A 12,341-nucleotide genomic window follows, 5' to 3' on the forward strand; every position below is an offset into this window, starting at 1 on the left:
TCTGGCCTAATCATTTTAATAGTCTAGATGACTATTTGAAGTGAAGTCTGAAACTTGATTTTTAATTCCAGAATCTTTTTTATCTCATTGTTGGCCTCCTGAAACTTCCATGTACCTACCAAACAGTTAAAAACTAAGTATTTCTTAGATAACATAAAGGATTAAACACAAACTGTTTACCACATGCAGCTGTTAAGGTGATGTGTTACAGTAGTGTCTGAGAAGCAAGAATACTAAAGCTTCAACACAGAGAAGTAAAAGTTTTCATCCATATATGAAAATTGACTTCAGTTAAGTAGATGCAATATTTGAAATGAAAAATTTTAAAGTCAAAAATAGCCCTTTTATGAATAATGTAGTTTTTGAGTGCAATTAGTTCACTAATGCATAAAAAGATACAAAGATTGCTAATAAAGTACAGCGTTTACTTTAAGTGATCTCAATTTTTATGTCTTAACTTTTCATAGAAAGACCAAATTTAAAAGTTTGCATCTATTACTCATTAAGAGACCACCTGAAACACAAATTTTAACTTCTGATAATATATTTAACTTTTGATAATACAAACCAGATTACTTGCACACTGAGTTCTGAATACTTTGACTGCTTTATTAACTACTACTGCAACCACCCCAACCTTTGTGCCTTTAAGCAACAATAATTTAAGTAGCCTTTAATTCTGTTAATTGGCAATTTAAGATAAGTTCAGATAGATGGTTCTTCTGGTATTAGATATCCTAGGTGGGTTCACTCATGTGTCTACCGTCACTTGGTAACTCATCTGGGACTGACACATTTAGGATGGCCTCGTTAATATGTCTTGTTATCGGCTGGGTGTCAGCTGGGGTTATAGGAATAACTGGGGAATCTGTCTCTCATTGTCTAATAGACTAGCCTGGACTTATGCTCATGATAGCTGGGCAGATTTCAAAAGAAAGAAGTGCACAAGGCTTCCTCAAGTAAAAGCTCAAAATGAGCACCCACTTACTTCTACCACAGTGTATTGGCCAAAGCAAGGGGAGTTGAAGAGACAGCACTACCTAATGAGAGGGGTTTCAAAATCACACCGTTGGGGGTAAATAGCCATTTTTGCAATTGATCTTTCACACATGCATACATTATTTTATTTAATTTTCCAATTAACTTTTGAGGTTAGTGTTATCTCCTTACAAAAGAGAAAATGCAAGCTGGAGAGAGTATCTTGGATAAAGTCACAGTGTCAGGGAGTGCACAGCCAGTATTCTAGCATAGGCCTGTACTGAGGGTACTCACTTATTAACTACTATTCTATGCACTCGAAAATAAGTCTACATGTTTTGACTGGATTTTTATCTAACATTTGAATCTGTGAGTGCCAACTCAAAAAGAAAGATGAATAAACAAAACTGAAAAGACTTCTGGTCCTCCGACAGATCCATTTTAGTATTATTTTGTGTATGTGTGTGTGTGTGTGTGTGTGTAGATTATTTAATCCTCCAAATGTTTGCTTCTTTCACTGTTGTATCAAAAAATATACATATATTTGGAATTAGAAGGATAAAGAAGAATAAAAAGAAAATTTGTCACAGCTCAGGAATAAATCCAGATATAAAAGTAAACCTAAAGCTATCATTAAAAATATTCATATCTTGGGGTGCCGGGTGGCTCAGTGGGTTAAAGCCTCTGCCTTTGGCTCAGGTCGTGATCCCAGGGTCCTGGGATCGAACCCCACGTCGGGCCTTCTGCTCGGCGGTGGGCCTACTTCCCTTCCTCTCTCTCTCTGCCTGCCTCTGCCTACCTGTGATCTCTGTCTGGTCAAATAAATAAATAAAATATTTAAAAATATATTCATATCTTAAGCACAGAATTCTAAAGGCCGTTTCTCACAGATTTCAATCCAATGATCTACAGTGTCCTACATTTTCCCAGAGACCTTCATTTTTCTTTCCTAATTTTGAAAGTCTCAGATATAACAGATATAACTGTTTTATTCTTAAGTTTCCTGTCTTTGTCATACTGATAATTGTGTACATAAGCAGTCTTTTCGTGAGGTTGTCATTTCTTTCCTTGGTGTTTTCTGCTGTTAACTTTGCTCTTAACTTTTGTTGTTAACTTAATCATGGTGATTTATCAGAAATCATTCTTAAATGAGCCAGGGGACAGTGAATTTCACTTGATTGTTGATGATGATACATCCTATAATCCTATAAATCTCACTACTGGGTTTATGAATATCATTAAAGTCACAAAGAAATGTCAGTATAAGAAAATTCACAACTCAGAATTATAGACTCTGTTTCCTGTAAAAGACTATACCACAGTGTGAAGGGAAGTGGTGAGAATGTAGTTGTAAATCTGAGGAAAGGATGTGAATAGTCACCATATATATAGCTCATTATGAGTATATTAATTAGCAGCTACTTATTACAACAAGCCAGAAAAATATACAGGAATTAAGTTGTAATCAGTCTTAAAAAAGAGCAGATAACAGATTTGGAAAACCATACTGATGGATTAGATAAATATTGTAATTAAAGTGTAACAGAGTAAGCACTATGGTTGATAAAGGCTGTACAAATGAAGGGTTCAAAATTCCTTCTTGATTTAATAATTTAATGAAGATCATTTCTAAAAACTCCTTTCCTATGTAAACTTAGTTCATAAAATTGAAGGCAAACTTACACTATGCTTGAGAAAATGATTTTTAAAAACATGGTATAGTTGTTCATATTTGAATAGACACACCTGGAATGTCTGCCAACCCTCATGACTTTTCTTCATTGAAAATAAAGCCACAAACCAGACACAAACTGACTGGATCTGGAGGAAGCACGTGCTGTGCTTACTTCTCTAGCCAGTGTTCAAAGAAATCCGTTATATTGACGGTGAGAACTCAGAGACAAAACACTAATTAGTTGATGGCTGAAAATGCTAGATCAGGACACAGGATTCACTGGTGTGTAAGAAGAGAGGCAGGTTGGAGAGAGGCAGGAGGCAGAAATAGGGCTGTAGTTGAGCTAGTTTGTTTTCTTTGAAATCAGGACACTTTACCCAGAACACTTGAGTATAGTTACAGCTATCTAGGTGGAAACTTGACAAAAATAACCTCTCAATTTCTGGTACACTTCACATGATTTAAGGGATAGTGAAAAAGTGTTTTTGACCAACACTTTTTTGAAAAAGTAAGGATATACTCCACGTGCACCTGCATGTGTCTACACAATCTAACTGTGCAAAGATTCAGGGGAAAATAATGTCTCACTACTCTGATGCAATGACCTAATACCAAGCACAAATATTGATTTTTTTAAGGATTTTTATTTATTTATTTGAGAGAGTGCACATGAGGAGTCAGGGCAGGGGGTGGGGGGAAGAAGCAGAGGAAAAGGGAGAAACATATGACACTGGGCTTGATCCTAGGACCCTGAGATCATGACCTGAGCTGAAGGCAGATGCTTAACTGACTGAACCACCCAGGTGCCCAAATATTGATTTTTTAAAAAATTTTTTTAAAGAATTTATTTATTTGAAAGAGAGAGAAAGCATGAGAAGTGGAGGGTCAGGGGGAGAAGCAGACTCCCTGCCGAACAGGGACCCCGATGTGGGACTCGATCCCAGGTCTCCAGGATCATGACCTGAGCCGAATGCAGTTGCTTAACCAACTGAGCCACCCAGGCGCCCCAATTTTTTTAAATAAGATTTATCAAGGTATCACATACCATAAAATCCACTCATTTTAAGTGTGCAAGTAAATATTTTTAAATAAATTTAAACAGTTATGCAAGCATGACTATAATCTAATTTTAGAAAAAAATTGATTAATTAAATAATAGAAATATCATCAGAGATAATACACCATTTATATACACTTATATCTAAAAAGCATATATATACATATATAGTATAAAATATATATAGTAGAAAATATATATATATAGTTCTTTGTTTTTCCCTGAAAAATCGTATTTTTCAGATTGTAATTGAAAGAGTATAACATCATGGCACATATAAAAGGAAATGAATACTGCTTTGCAAACTGAAGTGGAAGACCAAATATAACAAAGAAAAAACACTAAATGAAAGAAAAGAATAAAATGTAAGATAATTGTGCATGAGAATGAACTAACAAAGCAGATGAGCTTCTTCAAGTGAAGGTAAATTAAATATTTGTAGTCAGCTTGATTGATGATGCTCCTGAACTTTAAAGGACCCTGTTTTCAGAAAGGATGAAGGTCAAATAAATGTTACCAAGTATTCCAGCAGCTACTATTCTTTCTTGGTCATCTCTAACTTTCTTCAAGTCTCTTTAGCAAAACTTCCTTAATTGCTAGGCTACCTTGCTTAAAATATTATTTTCTTGAGCTCATCCATTCACTCACAAATACTTATTTAATTCCTAATACATGGAAGGAATCATTTTAAGAACAGGGGCTACACTATTACAGAATATCCTCCATCATGGAGATTACATTTCAGTGGGGGAGAGAGGCAAAAATAATTAAAGAATCAAATATAATATTTGCCTGTGACTAATTCATAAAAGAAAAATAAAACAGTAAATAAGGCTGGAAAGAGACTGGGAAGGGGATCTATTTCAGATAGAGCGGTTAGTGAAGATGTATCTGAAGTGGTAACAGTGGAGTAGAGGTTTGAATGAAGTGAGAGAATAAATAATATGAGTATTTGAGAAAACAGCATTCAGGCTAAGTGAAAACCTCCTGTGCTGTAATGTATTCAAAGAACTGCAACAAAGCCAGAAGGACTTTGGCAAAAAATCGGATGTACTTAGTGGCTGAATCATATTGGGTTTTATGAGCCAAGGGAAGAATATAGATATTATTCTAAGTACAATGGCAAGTCACTGATAAGTTTTGTCTAGAAGTCATGAAATCTGATTTCACAGACAAGGCCCAAATGGGTAAGTACATCTGTGTCTATCTGCTTATCTAATACATGTTGCTGTACTGGGATATACTGAGCTAAAGAAATAAGTTATCAAAGTGTTGTGGTCTATAGGAGTAAGCTTAGGGTAATTACCTACCTAGGACACAGGCATCTATCTAGAGAGAAAAGGCTAATTAAAACGGAAAAATTATATAAAAGAGATTGAGTCAGTTTCCTGGCAGCAGAAAGGTGGTATTTTTTGTTGTTAAAATGAGGTTAAACTGATGAGTACTGAAGTTGACAGATATTATTCACTAGATGTACAAGTTTGATTTTAAGCCAGTAAGAACAGTATCCATTGGACAATTTTTTTTCATTAAAACACAACCATTTGGGGCGCCTGGGTGGCTCAGTAGGTTAAAGCCTCTGCCTTCGGCTCAGGTCATGATCCCAGTGTCCTGGGATCCAGCCCATATCCAGCTCTCTGCTCAGCAGGGAGCCTGCTTCCTCCTCTCTCTCTGCCTGTCTCTCTGCTTACTTGTAATCTCTGTCAAATAAATAAATAAATAAATAAATAAATACACAACAATTTTAGACTTTTATCCTTCACAAATGAATTGGTCATCTAAAATTGCATTTTACATACCTATCCCAGCAACTTTACTCTAAGGCAGTTTTTAAAATTTTTCCATACTTGTATTTAGTATTTTGGGGAAAAAAAAATAATAATTTTTTATTCAGTTGTGATAATAGTGATGTTTTTAATGATATCTTTGCAAATTCTTATCCTTCTGCTTCAGATCCACTCTGGTTAATTCCTACTAATTTTCGAAGACTTAACTTGGTATTACCTCTGAGAAGTGTTTTCTGAGCTTTCATATGAATTAGCCATTCAGCTAAATAACAAATATTTATTGAGCATGAATTATGTGTTTATAAATTATTGTGTGATTTTCTAGGCAATGAAAATAGAATGAAAAACAAGGCAGGGTAATTTAATCAACATAAATTCTATGGCTTTTAAGGAGCTTACATTCTAGGGTAAAGAGACAGAACACTAACACAGCATTTCCTACTATTTAAGTTGTTAATTTCTGAGTCTGATAAGAAGTAAATTAAAATAATGTGGTAGAGACTATCTTCTGGGTGGTGGAGGGATTGGAAGATGTTGGAGGCCACGGCACAGTTGGAGTCAAGGATCAAACCAGGCCCTGACTTGTGTCTCCTTCAAAGTCCGGACACCTTGACAAGGTTAAGGACGGGAAAGTTGAGTACACTGAGAAAAGGGTCTGTGCTATGTGTCGTGCGCTCGCTCGCCTACGTGACTTCCCACACACACCCCCTACAGAAGGGAACAATGTGGTCAGGGTCATGAATTCTTAGTTGGTCTTGTTGTTCTGTACCTCCCATAACCCATTCCCTGGTTGATTGTCTTGCTAATGGCTTTAGCCGAAACTACCTGACATCACGAGGTTTGCTTGTAGTTAATGTAAAAACTTGTTATAGAAACTTGTGATCATCTGACTAGGTACTGATGTATTACTCCTCCTATTCTGGTCTGCCTTATAAATGCTTGTAAGATGTGGAATAAAATCGGCACTGTTGGACATCATCTTCAGTGTCTCTCCTGCCCCCATCTCTTTGTCTCTTAATTTCTTTTCACCATCCTCTTAGCCCTCCCGGTCGATTTGTCGCGCTGGCCGTGACAGGAAGAATGTTACAATTAGAAATAAGAGAAAGTAGAAAAACTCTATTATGAAAGTAGGTTTAGCATGTTCAAGGACACAAAGAACAATCTGAGAGTAGTTGAAATTAATGCTGGTGTGGATGAAGTGGGAAAACAGCAGGTAGGCCAGTTAGAGGAAGATTATAGTAGCCTCCGTGAGAGGTATTGGTTTCCTTGACTTGGATTTTAACACTGAAGATATTAAAAAGTGTTTAGATTCTAGATATGGAACAGCAAGGAAAAAAAATTATCGATGTGTTGAATATAGAAAAACCTCAAAAATCAGTCCTAAATTTTGGCTGCAGTCACTGCATCATTGATGATAATGACAATAATAATAATAATAAAATAATAATAATAATTATGATAGAAAATAAGGCTCAAAAAAGATTGATATTATTGCTGCAAGGTGAGGCAAGATTTTAATGGTAGAACTAGATTTTAAAGTTCTATTCCAGGATGCCTGGGTGGCTCAGTGGGTTAAGCCTCTGTCTTCGGCTCAGGTCATGATCTCAGGGTCCTGGGACTGAGCCCCACATCAGGCCCTCTGCTCAGCAGCAGCCTGTTTTCCCCCCTTTCTCTCTGCCTGCCTCTCTGCCTACTTGAGATCTCTTTCTGTCAAATAAATAAGTAAAATCTTTAAAAAAAAATAAATAATAATGTTCTATTCCACTGAATATATATCAGTGTCTTTCTGCCCACCCAAATAAGGAAAACTCATTTTCAGATTAATGTTATTAACCACTCAGTAGCTTTTAGAAAGTTGGTATTAATAATTAGAAAATTATGATGTATTTTAAAACATAAATTTATTTAGCACAACAAGACTCAGTTCAAAGAAAATTATGTCTTTAAAGACATCACAATGATCTCAATTGATGGAAAGGCCATCACAATACTAGTAGTTCTTAAGACTAGTCACAATTAATTACTCAGACATAACTGCTTGAAAAAAGAGGATTTCTAGACTTACTCTCTTTAGCTATAGCAATAACAACAGCAGCTGAGCATTTTTGTTCTTTGTTTTATTAACATCTGTCAAACTGCTTATTTCAAAGTGACTGTGAAATGACTTTTAAGTGAATAAATGCAGTAAATGTATATTGTAAGTCCCAGTGTTTCTGTTTATTCTTTGTTTCTGTACTGCTGTTTCTATACCTGAGAAGTGGAATAATGCAATACTGCTCTAAGTCTACTGCTGAGATTTCCCAATATCCAGTACCAGTCCACTGGAGGTAGAAATCAGCTTCGATTACAAATACCCCTCCTCCTCAAGCCTAGAACAATTATTGAGCACAGTGGGCATTTGGTAACAGGCAAAGATGTCCGTTTTTCAGTGCAGCCTAGAGGTGTTTGAAATGATTGAGTTAGCACTGGCAAAGCTTTTTACACTATATGATCTAAGGTCTACTTTAAACATATTAAAAAACATTACAAATGTGGGCTTTGACCACATTTAGGTTTATGGTTCATAAATTTAATCGAATTAAATTGGAATACCTAATACAGATGCTAAATTCCATCTCAATCAATTTATAAATTCATTAAAAAATACTGTTTCTGGAGTGACAACCATGTTTCAGAAATGTGGCAGAGTAGGTCTTGGATATTATATTTACACTTATTGAGTTCCTTACCACTACCATTTAATGAATACTTTAATGTAATTATCTTGTGTAACTCTGCCCATAATCATTCAGAAAGTTTGTCAGGTATGTAGAATTTGAAATGCAGACTATGGGTGGCTAAAATTGGCAAATATAAGCATTCTATTAAAATCTTTTCTATTAAATGTTATTTTCTACCATATATTCATTCATTGGGGATCTAGTATTTATAAGTTTTACAGTTCAATCTAAAATACTTCGGTTGTGTCTGATGAAAAAGAACTGGAGAAAGTATGTGAAAGCTATATTTAGATTATAGCATTAAGAGTGGCCATAGAGAACTCTAATCACAATTTTCATTTAATAGGTAAACTGGGCTGCCCTGTGACATTAGATGACTTTGCAAGACTGTACATCTAGTTTTGGTAGACTCAGGAAAAGAACCTGGCTTGCCTTCATTATTTTCCATCTCTCTTTAGTTTCTTTCCAAGATATCAGAGCAACCTACAATTACGATTATGCAAATTCTGCTGCCTTGGGGAGGGTATGTGTTATGGTGGGGAGGAAAAAAAAAAGAAAGTTTCGGTGGGAGGAGTCAAGATGGCGGAGAAGTAGCAGGCTGAGACTACTTCGGGTAGCGGGAGATCAGCTAAATAGCTTATCTAAAGATTGCAAACACCTACAAATCCAACGGGAGATTGAAGAGAAGAAGAACAGCAATTCCAGAAACAGAAAATCAACCACTTTCTGCAAGGTAGGACTGGCTGAAAAGTGAATCCAAAGCGACGGGAAGATAGACCGCGGGGGGAGGGGCCGCCTCCCGGCGAGCGGCGGAACAACGGAGCACAAAATCGGGACTTTTAAAAGTCTGTTCCACTGAGGGACATCGCTCCAGAGGCTTAACTGGGGTGAAGCCCAGGTGGGGTCAGCGCGGCCTAAGCTCCCGCAGGGTCGCAGAAGGATCGGGGGTGTCTGAGTGTCGCAGAGCTTACCGGTATTAGAACGGGGAAGCTGGCTACAGAGACAGAGCCGAGGAGTGACCCTCAGCTCGCGGTTGCCTTGAACCGGTCGCAGGCTAGGTCAGCTCGGAGCGCGGCCGGAGGCAAGGGTGACGGGAGTCATTGGGCGCTGTTCTCTGGGGGCGCACTGAGGAGTGGGGCCCCGGGCTCTTGGCTCCTCCGGGCCAGAGACCAGGAGGCCGCCATCTTCATTCCCGTCCTCCGGAACTCTACGGAAAGCGCTCAGGGAACAAAAGCTCCCGAAAGCAAACCCTGCAAACCCGAGCAGATTACTCAGCGCGGCCCCGGGTAAGGGCGGTGCAACTCCGCCTGGGGCAAAGACGATTGAGAATCACTACAACAGGCCCCTCCCCCAGAAGATCAACGGGAAACCCAGCCAGGACCAAGTTCACCTACCAAGGAGAGCGACGGAATTCCAGAGGAGAAGAAAGCAAAGCACGGAACTCATGGCTTTCTCCCCATGATTTTTTAGCCTTGCAGTTAATTTAATTTTTTTTTTCCTTTTTCAATTTTTTTTTCTTTTTCTCTTCTTCTGCTAAATTTTTTTTAACTTTTACCGTTTTCTTTTTTTAACGTTTTTTAAATAGTTTATCTAATATATATATATTTTTTCCTCTTTTTATATTTTTTTCTTTATCGGCTTTCTTTTTTTTAATAGTTTCTTTTTTTTTTTCTTTCTTTCTGAACCCCTTTTTATCCCCTTTCTCCCCCCTCACAATTTGGGATCTCTTCTGATTTGGCTAAAGCATATTTTCCTGGGGTTGTTGCCACCCTTTTAGTATTTTACTTGCTCCTTCATAAACTCTTATCTGGACAAAATGACAAGGCGGAAAAATTCACAACAAAAAAATGAACAAGAGGCAGTACCAAAGGCTAGGGACCTAATCAATACAGACATTGGTAATATGTCAGATATAGAGTTCAGAATGACGATTCTCAAGGTTCTAGCCGGGCTTGAAAAAGGCATGGAAGATATTAAAGCAACCCTCTCGGGAGATATAAAAGCCCTTTCTGGAGAAATAAAAGAACTAAAATCTAACCAAGTTGAAATCAAAAAAGCTATTAATGAGGTGCAATCAAAAATGGAGGCTCTCACTGCTAGAATAAATGAGGCAGAAGAAAGAATTAGCGATATAGAAGACCAAATGACAGAGAATAAAGAAGCTGAGCAAAAGAGGGACAAACAGCTACTGGACCACGAGGGGAGAATTCGAGAGATAAGTGACACCATAAGACGAAACAACATTAGAATAATTGGGATTCCAGAAGAAGAGGAAACAGAGAGGGGAGCAGAAGGTATATTGGAGAGAATTATTGGAGAGAATTTCCCTAATATGGCAAAGGGAGCAAGCATCAAAATTCAGGAGGTTCAGAGAACCCCCCTAAAAATCAATAAGAATAGGTCCACACCCCGTCACCTAATAGTAAAATTTACAAGTCTAAGTGACAAAGAAAAGATCCTGAAGGCAGCCCTGGAAAAGAAGTCTGTAACATACAATGGTAAAAATATTAGATTGGCAGCAGACTTATCCACAGAGACCTGGCAGGCCAGAAAAAGCTGGCATGATATATTCAGAGTACTAAATGAGAAAAACATGCAGCCAAGAATACTATATCCAGCTAGGCTATCATTGAAAATAGAAGGAGAGATTAGAAGCTTCCAGGACAAACAAAAACTGAAAGAATTTGCAAATACCAAACCAGCTCTACAGGAAATATTGAAAGGTGTCCTCTAAGCAAAGAGAGACCCTCAAAGTAGTAGATCAGAAAGAAACAGAGACAATATACAATAACAGTCACCTTACAGGCAATACAATGGCACTAAATTCATATCTCTCAATACTTACCCTGAATGTTAATGGGCTAAATGCCCCAATCAAAAGACACAGGGTATCAGAATGGATAAAAAAACAAAACCCATCTATATGTTGCCTACAAGAAACTCATCTTAAACCCGAAGACACCTCCAGGTTTAAAGTGAGGGGGTGGAAAAGAATTTACCATGCTAATGGACATCAGAAGAAAGCAGGAGTGGCAATCCTTATATCAGATCAATTAGATTTTAAGCCAAAGACTATAATAAGAGATGAGGAAGGACACTATATCATACTCAAAGGAACTGTCCAAGAAGAAGATCTAACAATTTTAAATATCTATGCCCCTAACGTGGGAGCAGCCAACTATATAAACCAATTAATAACAAAATCAAAGAAACACATCGACAAGAATACAATAATAGTAGGGGATTTAACACTCCCCTCACTGAAATGGACAGATCATCCAAGCAAAAGATCAACAAGGAAATCAAGGCCTTAAATGACACACTGGACCAGATGGACATCACAGATATATTCAGAACATTTCATCCCAAAGCAACAGAATACACATTCTTCTCTAGTGCACATGGAACGTTCTCCAGAATAGATCACATTCTTGGTCCTAAATCAAGTCTCAACCGGTATCAAAAGATTGGGATCATTCCCTGCATATTTTCAGACCACAATGCTCTGAAGCTAGAACTCAATAACAAGAGGAAATTTGGAAAGAACCCAAATACATGGAGACTAAACAGCATCCTTCTAAAGAATGAATGGGTCAACCAGGAAATCAAAGAAGAATTGAAAAAATTCATGGAAACAAATGATAATGAAAACACAACGGTTCAAAATCTGTGGGACACAACAAAGGCAGTCCTGAGAGGAAAATATATAGCGGTACAAGCCTTTCTCAAGAAACAAGAAAGGTCTCAGGTACACAACCTAACCCTACACCTAAAGGAGCTGGAGAAAGAACAAGAAAGAAGCCCTAAACACAGCAGGAGAAGAGAAATCATAAAGATTAGAGCAGAAATCAATGAAATAGAAACCAAAAAAACGATAGAACAAATCAACGAAACTAGGAGCTGGTTCTTTGAAAGAAGTAATCAGATTGATAAACCCCTGGCCAGACTTATCAAAAAGAAAAGGGAAAGGACCCAAATAAATAAAATCATGAATGAAAGAGGAGAGATCACAACGAACATGAAAGAAATACAGACAATTATAAGAACATACTATGAGCAACTCTACGCCAACAAATTTGACAATCTGGAAGAAATGGATGCATTCCTAGAGACATATAAACTAC

Source organism: Lutra lutra, chromosome 4 (assembly GCF_902655055.1).
Source record: "Lutra lutra chromosome 4, mLutLut1.2, whole genome shotgun sequence".
NCBI lineage: Eukaryota > Metazoa > Chordata > Mammalia > Carnivora > Mustelidae > Lutra > Lutra lutra.